The following is a 16,020-nucleotide window of genomic DNA, read 5'->3' as shown; positions in this document are numbered from 1 at the left end:
AACAATGCCTTTATTTTCATTTATTATTAGAATGATACGTTTATTTGCATACTTTTAACTTTCTGTTGTTAAAGAAACATGAGTTATGGTTTGAAAAGGTTAGAAAATACATTACTATGTGTATTAAAACCTGTGTTTGGGGTATATGCCCAATCCCAGTATATAAGCGCCTACTAAGATGTCTGAAAGCTGGTATTGAAAGAAAAGTTCATTTGACATTTCCAAATTCTGACTCAGAAAATACATATTTTTTTAGCATATTGCTTCTTGCGTTCTCCTATTATTTTTATTCTGTGATTGTAAACTGACAGGGACTGCCCTTTCTGTGTTTAGACAGCACCTGGGCACTGCAGCCCTAGTGAATGACTGAGGCTCCTGGCAATAGTGAAAGGGAAGGATCTGTAACATATATCTAGTTGCTAAGTTCTGAGATACTTCTAGGTTGTGTCACTGCCCAAAATAGTTTTGCCATAACTTTATTTCCTTCTTTCCCTTCTCCATAGCCATGTAGTTTAACATGATGAAATGGGGATTGCAATTGCCTGGTCTGTCTGGGAGACAATTAACAAGAACTCAGATTTTCTTCTCCCCCCCCTTGCTCTCTATATCATACTTCAGGGAAGCACACAAATTTTGGGGGTACTGCAGCAGATTTGGAAATAGAGCTAATTCCAGTCTTAACTGTGTATTTTGGCATTGCATATTGATTCCATTAGAAAGAATAACAGTCTTCTGCATTGGCTTCTGAATCAGCCCAGCCAAAGTTTCATGGTCTGTGAATATTTCAGCTTGCTATTACAGTCTTCCCTTGTGGTCCATGTGTTAAAGAAGGAAAATGGCAGTATCAGGGCATTTACATCTCAGCAGAGGCTTACCAGAATTTAACAGGACAAAGAAGAAATATTTCATAAACTGTAAGTACTCCTCCTTCTCAAAATCCTCCTGCAAACCATATATATATATATATATATATATGTGTGTGTGTGTGTGTGTGTGTAAAGAGTCTTGTAGAAAAAGTTGCAAAAGTACTATTAATGCAAAGTATATAAAAGCCAAGATATAGCTGAGTTTCAAGATAGTAAAAGGAGTGTAACTCTTAATTACATCTCTGAAGGTTATCTGCAGTGGTATTAGCCAACAAACATGAGGATGTGCTTCAAAAACTGTGTCCAGTTTTCAACTCCTTGATTCAAAAAAAGACGTTCAAAGACTAGAGAGAGTCCAAAGGAGAGCCACAAAGATGATTCAATTGCTGAAGAACCTGACTTACAAGGAAAACTGAAGGAATTCGGCCTTTTCTGTCATGAGAAGACTCAACGGTGACCTCATCACAATTTTCTAGTATTTAAAGGGCAGTTACAAAGCAGACAGAAGGTCACTTTGCAAGTGACCACACCCACATGGAGAGGATGAGGGACAATGGGCTCAAGCTCCATAAGGACAGGTTTCATCTTCATATAAGAAATTATTTTTTCACAGTGAATTGGAACAATCTCCCAGTTATTTGATAGTCTCCGTCATTGTAGGTGGACAGGGTGCTAGATAATGTCACTAGGGCTCCCTTTCACACAAAAGTTTTATGCAGATGACCTTCCTATCTTTTCCAACTTAGGCTAGTCTATTATTCTATGACCCAATCTACTACTTTTTGCTAGTATTTGCACGTGCATTTTTAATCAGTCTACTTTTGCTGGGGTTTTTTTGTTTGGTTGTTTTTTGTTTTGTTGAGGGGGGGGGGGCTTGTTGGGGTTTTTGGGTTTTTTCTTTTAATTCAGGAATTCCATCCAAGCCTGAAATTTAGAAGCAGATGGGACAATTTACCATTTGCTTGCCTGAACAAGATAACATCAGAGATCTCTCCAAAATGTTTTATTATCTCCTTTGTCTCATCCTCTTTACAATTCTCTTGGATTCTAAATTAGATATGATAAATTATTTGAGGATTTGGTTTCGACATGAGCAATTGTCTTCTGTTGTCTATGGCTCCAATTCATAGACAACGCTGAACAAATGGTTTATCTGCCTCATACTACCATTCTTTGACTGTCTAAAATAGCAAAATTATCAATGTTGCAGTGATCTCTTTTTCTCCATGATGAAGGATCATGCTGATTTTTTAAAAATAAACTAAATTACTTTGAACATCTAAGTTGGCAGGGATAAGAAATTAGAAAAAGAATTCTGCAGCTGAGAAATCACAGTAAAATGAAAGGAAAGGATTATAAATATCAACCAACAAAACATAATTTGTGGATCAACTTGTGCAGATTTCCTATCTTCATTCCTATCTTCATTTCCTATCATCCTATCTTCATTGACATAACGTTAAAGCACAGATCCAGCATATAAACCCCAAGGATTTAAAAACACACAAAATTCTAATTATCAGAAAAGAATAAAGGACTCCAGAGGATATTCTGATTTTGTCTTAAAGGCTGGAAAAATTGCATCTTGAGGTCAGAAGTAATTGTCAAAAAAAAAAAAATTACAAAGGAAAAATCTTGTGTAACTTAAGCCAAGAACTCATGAATACTCAGGTGTGCATATTATGGCACATGTATTATGTGCCAAGAAGAAAATTAGGAGTTCCAAGATAAGTGAAGTAATTTCTTCAATAGCTCATTAAAAAAATATTAATACATCATGCCCACCTTGTTACACAAATTTACCAGTCAAATATTGAACTTTGAATAGGACTATTTGGCTAATAGGTCGAGAATTTTTAAACTACTTTCAAGGAGTAGAAAAACATTGAATTTAATAAATTTAATAAATTTAAATAAAAAATTAAGAAGTTCAGTGAAGAGTTACAGAAATGGTCGGAATGTTGGGACTAATTATTAGATATAATTAAAATTGTTGAATACCTCAAACTTAGCACGGGGTTGACTGAAGGGCAATGTAACCAGACACAGATACTTCTTTAAAAATGTTAACCTCCATATGATATGGAGAAAGTAAAACTGGAAACAATTGGGTAAGTATCAGTAAAAATTAAGAATAAGCATTTTCTGGTTTTCTTTATTAAAAACTAAGGAAATTGCATACCACAGGAAGATTTGGTACATGAGGCATCATTGTAAAAGTGCAGATGGATTGTATGAATCAGTTGGCCACTTTTTAATTTAAAAAAAGGGGATTTTTGTGGAAAGGGAGCAAAAATTCATAATATGGCAATCATTGAAAAAGTAATACTTCCAATAGCTCAAGAAACAGGTCAAGAAAGAGTTTCTCACTGCTGCTATAGTTACCACTGACTATAACAGTGAGCAAGTGTTTTGGAGAATGAGGGTGAGCCATGGCATTCCCCTGGATTCCTGGATAAGGCTGCTACAGAAAGAAATTCTGACCGAAACAGCCATGGTCTCATGGCCAGTACCGAAACCTCCCTGAAATTATTGGAGTCTTTCCACTGACTTAAATAGACTCTGACATTCTTCCACAGTAAAATGAACTTATGGCTAGCATCCAAATTTCAAGAAAGCCCAGAGGACAAGGTCCTGACCTTTCTATGCCTAACAAGTGGAAAGAAAAAAATAACAACAGTAAGGGAGGAGGACAGGCAGGAGAATGGTGGAGGCATAAAGGAGAATAGCAACTCTGGGCTATGTACCTCATGGAGAAACTGATAGGGAAAGGAAGAGAGATGACCAAAGGAAGCTGGGTCAAGGAAGAGGGAGGAAGAAGAACCTGGGACAGCAGAGAGAAGTGAATAACACTGTTGGCAGCCCCTTCATGGAGCTCTGATTAGAGCTGCAAGGATTCACAAGTACCTCTCCCACTTTCCTATTCCTAGTGCAAATTCAAGCAAAACTGAAAGCAAAAAAGCAAAGGAGACAAAGAGGAAAGCTTTTGCTTTGGTGGCAAGAAGCGGTAAGTACACCAGTTATGAGAAAAAGAAAGAATGTAAATCACAGACCTATAAAATACAGTTTCTTTCATTCATAAGTTAACACTGAAGAGAAGGTTTTAGCTCAGAAAAACACTTTGTGGTTAAAGTGAAAGACACATAATCCAAAAAGATGAAGAGCTATTGGCAAGGTAACAATGGTCCTCTATTACTCAGGATATTCCACGAGCATGCATGAAGAAGAATGGGTGGCCTTAGAACAAGATTATGAGAAGAGATGAGGAGAAACCAGAACACCCACATCAGAAAAACTGATGAAATCCATAATCTTTCATTAAAAATATTTTAACATAAGACTGCACTAAGAGAACCTTAAAATTTTTCTTCCTGGGAGATGGTGAGCAGACCAGCTTTAGCTATTGCTGAAGACACAGTTCCTCACCCAGGCATGTGTCATGGTCCAGAAGGCAGATGCTTCTCAGAACTTTCACCAGTAGTGACTTCAGTGGAAGAGTTTTGCCTCTCTCCCCCTGCCAGCCAGTCCAAGCACTAATATTTATTCAAATGGGATAAACAGTAGAAACAATTTTTGGAAGAAATAGAAATTCAGTTTATTAGGACTATGGAAACTCAATGCCAGATATTTAAGAGTATAATCAAGCCACTTAAGTCCAGCCATAACATTTAGATTCTATTTAATCCTAATGCATTTTTGTAATTGATTTTTGATGAATCGGCCTTTTAAAAATTTTTATGTAAACTGTTCTTTGGATTTATATGCAAATACTATCCTTTGTAAACTGCAATGTTGGCATATATTCCTACCACCATTTACAAGTAGCCTAACTATTTACCCTTCAGATTATTCCTAGATTTTTTGACGGTAAATAGCATCCAAAGAAAGGAAAGTGCTACCTTTTGGTATACCACTACAATAAAGAGCCTTAGACATCACAAAAATTCCCTCTGTTAACATTCTTGCAAGAAGGCTAATCTGAACCTGATGGGTTACCTCAATTTTGTTCCGATTGTTTGCTTAGCATATGCATTAAGAACAGTTTGGGAAATTACCTACATTATACACGATCTACTTCAAAGACTGCTAGAGTTTGTCAAAAGTCATGTCATCTTGTGATGTTCCCAGTTGACCAAAATGGTACTCTTAGCTCCAACTAAAGTGAGACAACTGAACAGCACAAAATTCAGAACAGGCAACAAAACAATCTCTTAAAGACTTGCTGATCTCCTGTACCAGGTCAGGTTCATTCAGGATGAGATAAGACTAGGAAGAGGTCTGTGGGCATCCTTCTGCTTATGAAAGAAGGACTTCCCATTCTCTTCTGTTCTAGAAAAAGGGAAAGAACTTTTCATATTCCTATCTGCCATGTGTGCTACAGCAATGTGTGCTTCTTAAAATTCTTAAGACATTTGCTTCTACCTACTCCTATAGAAGCTTCCACGCTTACATGTTTTCCCTTGTGCTACAGATATTTTCATCCCAGTCCAGTAAACTGGAGTGGTCAAAAAAGTCAGGCAGACTACAGAAAGCAAAAGTCACAGTCTAAGTTAACAGGATAAGCAGTGAGACAATGATTTGGCATAGCTAGACTTAAATAGAGAGAAGGGTCCAAAAATGGCCTGTTAGAGCAAAATGTCTCTAACCTCACCTTTTAAGAGGAGCAGAGATTCAAACTTTATCTTGCATCACCTCAGATTTCTAAGAGATCTTCCCACACTCTACATTGTGGGTGACAGTAAAGCTGTAATTTCACTGAAACGTTGACGATATTCATTCTGTATTTTGGTGCAGTCTACATTTACAAACTCCCACAGAGGCTTTCAGGTCTATTTAACTTCATTTATGTATTTCTCATAGTAAAGAATCACAAAACACTCACTCTGAGTAAAACATCCTGCTTAACATACAGAAATACATAAAACCCCTCCAATAACACATTGCTACAATAGGAACCACACTGCAGGTCTAACATCATGTCACACAATTTTTAGCTAGTACATTCTATATAAACACCCTCAAATATCACATTTGAAATGCAAACATATGGGATAAGGAATAATGAAATAATATACTATATATCTATCTAGCATAATATAACATAAAGACAAAGCAATATTTTATTTTTCTCATCAGCAATTAAATCTTGCTCAAACAGGCACTACAGTTAGGACTTAAGGAGTGAGACATTTTAAAGAGTTCAAACAAAGCTCTATACAATACTAAAATTTAGATAACAAATGCAACAAGGTTTACCTGGGGACACTTTCAGCTCATTGCCATGTACGTTCTTTAAATGTACTTTGTCCCTTGGTGGTGCAGAAGCAAATTAACAACATGGGAAATCTACTAAGGAAAACAGAAGGTGTACATTAATTTCACACCTAATTATTAACTAATTTGCTTAGGCTCTGCCAGAATAATCATCACTTGAACAGCTTCACTTGTTCCCAACGAGGCTCTGGAGTGTCTCTGTTTAAAATTCCAGGGGGGCACAGTTGCAGCAGGATGAATAGAAATGATTGCAGGGAGCCTGAGCCTGGCTTGGGCACTCTTTTCATGGGGCCTGCACTACATTCTTTTATAGTACCAAGAATGACTAGGACACTAATACTAAGGTAGATAGATGTGATTTCTTTCTGATAGCTGTGCTACACTAGCATAAAACTGAAGAGGAGGATGATGCAGGTGAAGTAGCTCCACTGGTCTTGTACTGCTGTAAAATCGTAACAGTGTTAAGACAAAGTCTACGTTATTCATACTGGAAAAATTATTCAGGACAAATGAATCTGTATAACATATTATAAAGCAAGGCTTTGGTGCTCTGATACAAACAATATGTAGTTTTGGGAGTTGACAGGTTCAACTAACATTAAATAAAACACAAATCATCTTAGACAGATGATGTGAAAGGCTGACAGAAATTTTTCTACAGGCTGCCTCTTTCAGATAAAACTTCTAAACATACACCAAATGTAATCAGTTCCTTATATATTTGATCCTGATTGCCTTTCACTTCCTTCTGTACCACATGCAGGTTTTAATTTGCTGTAACATCTGTCTGATAAAAAGTCTTAAATTTATACAAAATAAGTGAAAATTTGTAAAAGAGCATTATGCTTATTTAAAGATACAAACATCTTCTATATTCTATCCTTATAATGTTACCCTGTATAACAGAAATTGATTTAAGAATAGTCATTGACCTAGAAAAAGAGGCATACGTGAAAAATTGAAAACCTTCAGGATCAGATTCAGAATCTGAAACTGAAAATTAGGGTGCAGCCTCCTGTTTGGCTCTGAAGACCCCAAATGCCTGCACAGCTCTTCACACTTCAGTCCTACAGTGCCCACTGACACTATTTAGCTCAGCTCTAGAAACTGTGAATTCAAAACAAACCTGGTCCTAGGAAACTTTTTTAGTGGCTGAGAAGTAGGCTGAGCAGGGCTTTCCTCTTCTGCTGAAGATTTGTGAAGGAGGTCGGGATTCGCCAAAGAGGAAGGGAAAGCCAACAAGTGTGAGCTTGGCTCTGCAGAGAGACGTGGGTAGGAGTGAGGTGTGGGACTGTCTATACTATCAGGACTGATCATCCATTTTATATTAAACAGTAACTGGACTTAATAAAAGCACCAACACTCCTGCACCAGTATTTAACCACAATGCTACAGTCAAGCTTCATCTTTGTGTAAGGTTTTTAAGGAATTTGCAATTCCTTTGGGAAAGGAATGCCTTCCTTCTCTTCCCTTCTCTGTGGAGTTCACAATATGAACAGCTGAGAGAGGAAGGTTAGCTTAAAAAATGCAATTTCAGTTGTTCCTTTTGGCTCTCAGGTCCCATTCTGGAATTAAGTCAACAAAATGAGCCATGCAGTATATTTCTGCAGAGGACAGCTCATGTCACTAAGATTAGGATCATATCAGAATGATAGAAAATTTATTTAGTCTCTTAATTTACTCTCTTAGCTAAGTATTTAGTCTTTGATGGACAGGAATTGGGGTGTCACGGTTAACAAAAAAAAAAAATCTGCGTAAGTGTAAATAACAGAAAGAATAAATGGTTCTGTTCTGCAAAGTGAGATTCTTGGCATCCATTACCTTCAGAAACAATTAAGAATGTGCAATAACACTCAGGAGTGATCTTCAAGTAACCTCTGAGGCAAAGCATTACAAATATAAACTAATTTTAAAAGACAAGTGTAAAACCCATAAAATTCTAGCAGAGCTTATTTACTGTTTTATACCAAGATCTATGCTTCTATAAAATTTTGTGGAATTGCACCTAATTTACCATGGGTTATTTCTTGAATAAAAACTAGGAAGAAAGGGAATAATAATTTCCCTATAATTTTATATTATTTTCATCACAGTAGGTAACCTACCTATAATAAAAATCCAGCAATTCTGTTTTGTAATACTATGTTTATTGTATTGAGTTATATGCAATATAATACACATCAATACCATATGGTGCATAAGCAATAAAGTAAAGAGTATGAAACACAACGGCATTACAATTATTTAGTGCTATAAACACTATAAAGCATCAGAGTAGCTAGCAAAATTATTCTAAAAACTAAGCAGGAATGTATTTTTAAAGTTTTTTGAGAGCTTTGCCGAGAACTACTCATCTGTGATTATATCCTCCTTCCACCTTAAAACTGGGGTTGACTCCTCCACTGGTGTAATTTAAGATAGATCCATCAGCATAAATCAAGTTAATCAACCTACCACAACCTAGAGTCTACATCCACATGGATTCTTCCCTCCTGCATTATTCTTCAGTGCAAGCACAGGAACGTGAGTTAAGCAAAAAAGAGTGCACCAAAAGGGAAACAGACTTTAAAATAATAATTATCACATTATTAGCATACTTTGCATACTACAGGAATGCTCCAGGAATTCGAAGCAGAATAATCAGTCTCCAATCAATCACAACATGTTCACAAAACCCATCTGACAGATGAGGATTACCCTCAGCCTTATCAAAACAGAAAATGTTCTGATTTGCTTTGACTGTAAAGCCAGGTTATGAAGTTCCAACCCCCATCAAGAGTTCCTTTTACTTCAGAATCACAGCTCTTTCTCTCTCAGCAGCACTGACTTGCATACTGCAGGTCTGGTGTAGTAGACAAGACCATTCACAAGTCTGTAAAAAAAGATACCTTCTGAATCAAGAAACCTGAGTCGCATCTTGTGGATTCAAATAAACTTCTAACTCAGGAGAACAGGGACTCTGTGTGTGTTTGTTCTGGCAGTTGCCCCAGACAGGTGCGTAAGTACAATTGCCTGGATGGAGAAGGTGGTTCACCCCCCAAAGAAAAAGGAATTGAAAAGATGAATTTTCTGAACTGAAGAAGAGAGGAGGGATCTGGACAAGCTGGATTGAGGGACCAAGGCCAGTTGTCTGAGGTTCAACAAAGCAGTGTGCCAGGTTGTGCCCTTGGGTCACAACAACTACAGGCTGTATCATAAAATATGCATTACAAAATTTGTAACAGTGAGCTGGTGTATCAAGATACCGAAGTATTTGTCTTATTCCTCAGTGAAAGGACTTTGACTGACAAAGTCATGTCTCTGTTGGAATTTTACTCACATCATGAGGGCACTAAAAAATACCAGTGAAAATATTAAATATTCTTCTTGTTACTTAGAGATTATTTTTCATGTCAGAGAAATGTATTTGCAGATTTACTGAATCAAAATCATCTTTAACACTAAAATTCGCTGGAATTATATTGAGATGAGGTTAGCATATTGACTTCAATAATGCAAAACTGTAACTTTTTTAAAATTTTTTTGAAGAAATTAGATTCATTATCTTAAGGAATATGTGCTACTAATAAGATTCCCTTGCACCACAGATTCTGTTACACAACAACCTTAAAGTAAGTTTTTATTAAAAGACCATATTTTGTGTATGAAGACATTCAGGACTGGTGTTTTTCTTCATGCATCTTTCTTTATTTCAGACACAGGATTTGCTCAGAGAAGCTCCAAATCCTTTTCTTGGATATAAAATTCTCTTAGGATCACAGACATTTATCTAAGTGAAATAAAAGAAAAAGTAAAAACAAGTGTTTTCTGTAATTTAAATAAACAGTGTTGTTACCAAGCAATGCTTTTACTATTTCTTTAAAACATCAGTTTTAGGAGGAGGTCACAGTTTGCTAGGTGTAGCGGGTTGAGTTTGAAACCGGGCGGAAACACCAATTAAATGTAGTGGTTTTGATTCAAAATATTCATTATTTACTTATTTTCCTTCTGTGAGATAAGAATTAGGAGAAAAGCAAAGCAGGCACAAACCTTAAACAGTTGCAGTACAATGAAAGAGCTTTATTACTAACAGAATTAAAAGTAAAGAGAAAACAACAAAACAAAATTAAAGTAAATTCCCCCCCCCTCCCTCTTTCCAGCACTTCTCTCCTTTTATCCAGCTCACACAAGGGATAACAGAACATGGGATGTTAGTCAGTGTTGCAGTTCTTGAAAAGTCTCTCTCTTATGCTTAAGGAAAAAAGGGTTTTCCTTCAGTTGCACGTGGTTCCCAAACTGCCACCAATAGCAGACCCGCCCGGAAACAAACAGTCTGCTGTGTGTAGAACATCTCTCCCATGAAGAATTTCACAGTTCTTTCACACTACAGAACATGGGCCATCACATGGGGTGATTCATCTTTTTAAGGATAAGTTATTTTGGCCTGCACACAGAGGCTTTTCTTCGCCACAAGTCTCTAACAGCCTCTTACTACTTCTATATAGCCTGGCATAGGCACTCTTCACAAACTTCATAGGCACACGTTGATTCTCCACCCCCCCCCCCCCCATGTTCTTCAAATGGATTAAAGAGACAAACAGTTTGTGGTATTACAGTTTCTTACCACGGCATGCAAGAAGGTTTCTTTTAAGCTGCGCGCCAGAATCGCGGCACCGCCCTCTTTTCTCCTGTCGCCATGCTCAGCTCCGTCCCACGGGACTCACTTCTCTTTCTCTCTGACTCTGAAGCCGCCATGTTGAAGGGTGTTCTTGTTCAGGCTTTACGGTGGGGAAAGCCTCGCTCCCTCTGTGCTGCTGGCTGCGTGGTGTCCTCTTCAGTTCAGCACGGAGTGTGCTGGCTGCAGACAGGAGGCTCTGCCGGCTCCCGCTGGCTCCGCCGGCTCCGCATGGAGAGGAGAGGGACCCGCCTGTCCCCAGAAGCCGCGCTGGATGGGTTTAGCTGTGAGCAGTCCATGGCTGGTTTTAGCTGCCTGCGGCTCTGGGACAGTCCCCCTCAGTGACCCAGGGTCCGTGCCGCAGCGATGGGAAAGGGGGAAAGGGGCAGTGGCCCCGGCCCGGCCCAGCGGGGCCGGGAGGCTCGGAGCCCCCCCACCTTCCAGCAGGCGAGCTCCGACCCAAAGGGGAAGTCCCGCCTTTCCGTGCGGTTTAAATATGTAAATTGTGAGAAGCGTAATTGGTCTTAAAGACTGTCCATCAACTCAGGGTCAACCCAACACACTAGGACACAAAATATTTGAAAAACAAAGCACACAGTTCATGTTGCTGAAAGTACACAAAGGAATAAAGCATGGCAAAGGATGGGCCAAATTCTCTCTTCCTGAGCCTGTCTTACAAAGACTACAGCTTCAAACGAGCAGCAAAGAGCACGACTTGCTTACTTTTCAAGCATTTTACAACATTCCAAAAATGAACAGAACAAAGTTATCTGTGCGTCACATCTGGCTAGATTAATCTGTACTTGTAGAAGAGACTGTTACAAGAAGACCATAACTTATACTAACAAGAGAATATAAGCCAACAGCTTACATAACAAATGTCTCTAGTATTTGACTCCTGCAAATATTAAGATTACAGACAGCACTTGGTTGATGATGCAGGAAGGAAACCGTATTGTGTTTGAGGCCGGGATTCAGAACTATAGCAGGATAAGCCATTGGGTAAGGAGAGCAGTAGTTTATCTGGATGGGTACAATTTTCAGAAGACAAATGGGAAACAGGAAAGAGAAGGTGTAGTGGCTCAACACTTAAATCACAAGTGATAAAATCACTTATGCAGGCTTTGTAGTAATAATGGTGTAATAAAGGAAGTGATAGCAATGACACATTTTAGGGAAATCTAAGACGGAGCAGAAATGCAAAAAGGAATAACAGTCAATGTCTGCAAAAGTATACCACATCAGCAGCTCAGACGAGCTGATAAATTAATTCTGAAATGTCAACATGGTAAGTGCAGAAATTAATGCTGATCTTGAGAGGAAATGTGAAGGAAGTTACTTTAGCAATACTTTACTAAGGATGAACATAAATTGAGCAATTATAAAAATATTCAATTTCAGGATATCAAAGTACTGGTTTGAGAGGTAGCACAAACAGTCATTGGTAAGGACAAGAAGAAAGATGGAAAATTTCAAGGCACAGGAATATTCACATACACCTGCTAAAAAGGCCACCAGGTTTGCTGAGCAAACTCCTTCAGAAGCACAGAGTAATAAATTCTGCCAGTGTAATTTAAAATTGTAGCATTTGTGTTCCATGCATATTTAGGACAGGAGATTACCTTTGTAATAATACCTGCGATTTTTTCCTTACTTTTCTCTCAGGATGAAACATTCAAGTCTGAAGGCATGAAAGGATTTAGGGAGTCCATTTGCACCAGTGAAGACTCACAAGGAAGCCTCTGTCTATGTTTTGCACTTCCTTTGGCAGCACAGCCATTGGCAGCTATGCATTTGCCAGAATCGCAGAACAGGTAAGGATAGAAGGGACCACGGGAAGTCATCTGCTCCAAGCTTCCTGCTCAAGTCAGGTCATCCTAGAGCACCTGGCACAGGACTGTGGCCAGATGTTCTTGAACATCTCTGGTGGGGGAGACTCCACAACCTCTCTGGGCAACCTATCCCAGTGCATGGCCACGTGCACAGTAAAGTTCTTCCTCATATTCAGGTGGAACTTCCTGTGTATCCGTTTCTTCTCATTGCCTCTTGTCCTACTGCTTGGCACCACTGAGCAGAGCCTGGAAATATTGTCTTGACACCCCCTTCAGGTACTAAGAGACATTGATGAAGTCCCCTCTCAGCTGTCTCTTCTCGAGGATGAACAGGCCCAGCTCCCTCAGCTTCTCCTCACAAGAGAGATGCTCCAGTCCCCTCATCATCTTCATAGCCCTCTGCTGGACCCACTACAGGAGCTCCACAACTCTCTTGTACTGAGGAGCTCTGCATCAAAGTGGCATTTCTGGGATAGCAGTTCCAGAACTTGGGCCCTTGTCCTGGATGCATTGTGAGAGCAGCCCTGGAGCTGACAGAAGACTTGCAGGCAGGAGAATCACCTGGCAAAATGCAGTTCTATTAGCAAAAGAGATAGGGGAGGAGAGCCCTGTTGCAGAGATGTCTTTGTGGGCTTCCATGATCCTCCATTTAGAGGATCAGTTGCAGTGGGATCTGCAACTCCCTGACCAGGCAACTGCTAGCAAAATGAAAGGAGAGAAAAGTTCTCTAATTATTTCCTATTTCTAATGTCGATGCAATAGCCTTGCCTCAGTAGCAAAAGCATTTCACAATAATGCAGTGTACCACATCCAGGGCAAAAGGAGAAGATCTAAAGTTTCTTTTTTCATAAAACCCTCAAATGCTGTGAGATAGTTGGCCTGAGTGGCTCTAGAAGTGATTTTAAACGATTAAGATCAAATGGAGGAATGGAACTGAAAGGAACCCTATAGAGAGGCTCTAACCTTCCTTCAGTGATCTCACACAACATTTGTAGTGTTTTGAACTGCTAATGTAGTGCCCAAAAATGAGCTTACAGATTACTTCAGAAAATGCATACGATACAGGCTTCACTGAAGACAATGAAATGGGTAACTTTAACTGTAAGCAACAGAACATTGTTAAAAATATTTAATACTTTAGGAATACTCCTTTAGCTTCCAAATTTTTATCATATGAAAGAATAAGCAATTCTAATGCTCCAGGCCAACATAGTTTATTCCTATGTTCTAGTGATATTGTACATCCTGTGTCTACAACAGAAATATCTATGTAATCAAATTTTGATTTTAGCATATGATTAATATCCATAAATACAAATACATTTACATTGAAAGAAATGCTGTATTACAGGTCAATAGGTTCAAAAGTCAGACATTCACACAACTCCTGAATATTGCTGCCACCTTCAGGAAACACAGGATAAAAAAAGACCAAAATATTAATTAGATAAAAAATGGAAAATAAAGTCAAGATTTATGATGTCACTTGGTTGTTATGTTGTAGTTCTGTGAGATTAATTTTCACAGTGGCATATAATTTTATTATTCTCAATTTCTAATGAAGACCTAAGTCTGATGCTAAGAGAGCTGCCTAAGGCCAGTCAGAGCTAGTGACACATGTCCTTGGCTCCTTGAAGTTTCACCAAAAGAAAGTTGTGGATCGAAAAATTATTTTATTGGCATTTGGATATTTGTATTGTCATTGAAGCTTATTTTGTCTTTGACTCTTTGAGGTAGTTACTTAGCATTGCAGTATGGATTTTATCACTTCAGTTCCAGTAGTTACTTTTACAACCTCAAGCAGAGCATCTATTGAAAAATGCGTCATAAAATACAGACGGAAAAATCAGTACGTATATATTCACTAAGTTACATTTTTAATCAATAACATTCCTGATTGCTATTGGACAGGCTGGTTCCAAGTTGGTGCTTTACAATGTTATGCAAGAGTCCTATTGATTTCCTGCCAGTTTCTCACTTTTCAGAAAAAAGAGATCAGGAACAGCAAAGTAAGATCTTCAGTCTATTTGAAATGTCAGCATAACTGAAGTTTAATTACCAAATAAGCAAACTGACCCAATTATTTTTTTGATTCCTGTAATCGCTTACATGCATCTCATACCAGCTTAGCTCTCAACAGGAATGTACAAAGTCATCTGATGTAACTTTAGACCTGTCAGGACACTTTACATCTTACCTGTTATGGAACTGATATAAATTCTGTTTGCATGTGTTTTAACACAAGACTTCCAAGTGCAGCTGACAGCATAAGTGCTCCAGCCTGCAACCCTCGGGACCATTTACCCACCAGTTCCTTAGTGTTTGTTTTAACGGAAACATCTAGCCATGGGTTAGTATTTCCCTAGAGTGTACAGGGAGGAAAGGACAGATGGTCTCCAAAATAGAAAATTTCCTTTGGAAATTATTTAAAAAGACTTTCCCATCAACAGTAATATTTTAAGCAGTTTCCTTTTTGATATTTATGATTAGATTATGATCTAATGATGTCTCAAAACATGCTCATTGTTCCTCCAAATTTGGGAAACTGCCATAAATGTGATATGAGAGGGCAACAAATGCCACAGCGTTCATACAAGGCTTGATGAAGTGTCTTCATCTTTTATTTGGAGGCTCAAGAACTGGTAAAGAGATGTCAGAGTGTGCAGAAAGGTGGTACAGACTTCTTGCGCTACCACCAGAACCAGAACTCACACTTATTTCTGCTTTCCTAACTTATTTCTTCCTTTTCCTATCTTAGTCCCAGTTTGGGAAACTCTAAAGTGAGTTACAGAAGCCAACACCTTGGCTCCTTCTGGTCTTGATTTAGCTCTGAAATGGGAGTATAGAAAGTTGCTTTTGGTTTGGTTGAGTTTGTTTTGGTCAAGTGGACTTTGCCTTCCCTTTTAGTTCTTTGGTATATACTCCTTTGAAAACTGTATCAGTCAAGGAAAGGCTGATAAACTGGAATTTCAATAAATACTGGCTATGTTAAATTTTTCAATCAGACAGTAAATGCCAATTCCTTTAGTAGGTCCTATATACAGAGCTGGTGAAAGTCTTAGCTAAACAGTCTTGGAGAAACTAACAGCTGTACATCACCTACATAAAATCAAAATCTCTCCAGACCTTTGTGAGTCATCCAGAAAAAGAGTTGTCTTCTGGGAAGTTACAATGAAGGAAAAGAGAAAAGTCAGAAAGAGCAGAAAGAGGGGAGAGAAATTATGTCCCTGGTGTAATGACATGAGCACCAAGACAAGCTATTTCCACTGCTACCATCAGTTGTAAAGAAGATTCCTTTGTTTTCCACAGTTTCCTTCTTTCTGGTCTGCCACACTGAAGACACTGCAGAAACATAAATTTACAGAAATTTGGCATAAACTGGTAATTCAAATTT

Source organism: Corvus hawaiiensis, chromosome 3 (assembly GCF_020740725.1).
Source record: "Corvus hawaiiensis isolate bCorHaw1 chromosome 3, bCorHaw1.pri.cur, whole genome shotgun sequence".
NCBI classification, from domain to species: Eukaryota; Metazoa; Chordata; class Aves; order Passeriformes; family Corvidae; genus Corvus; species Corvus hawaiiensis.
Note: the sequence above shows the minus strand (reverse complement) of the source record.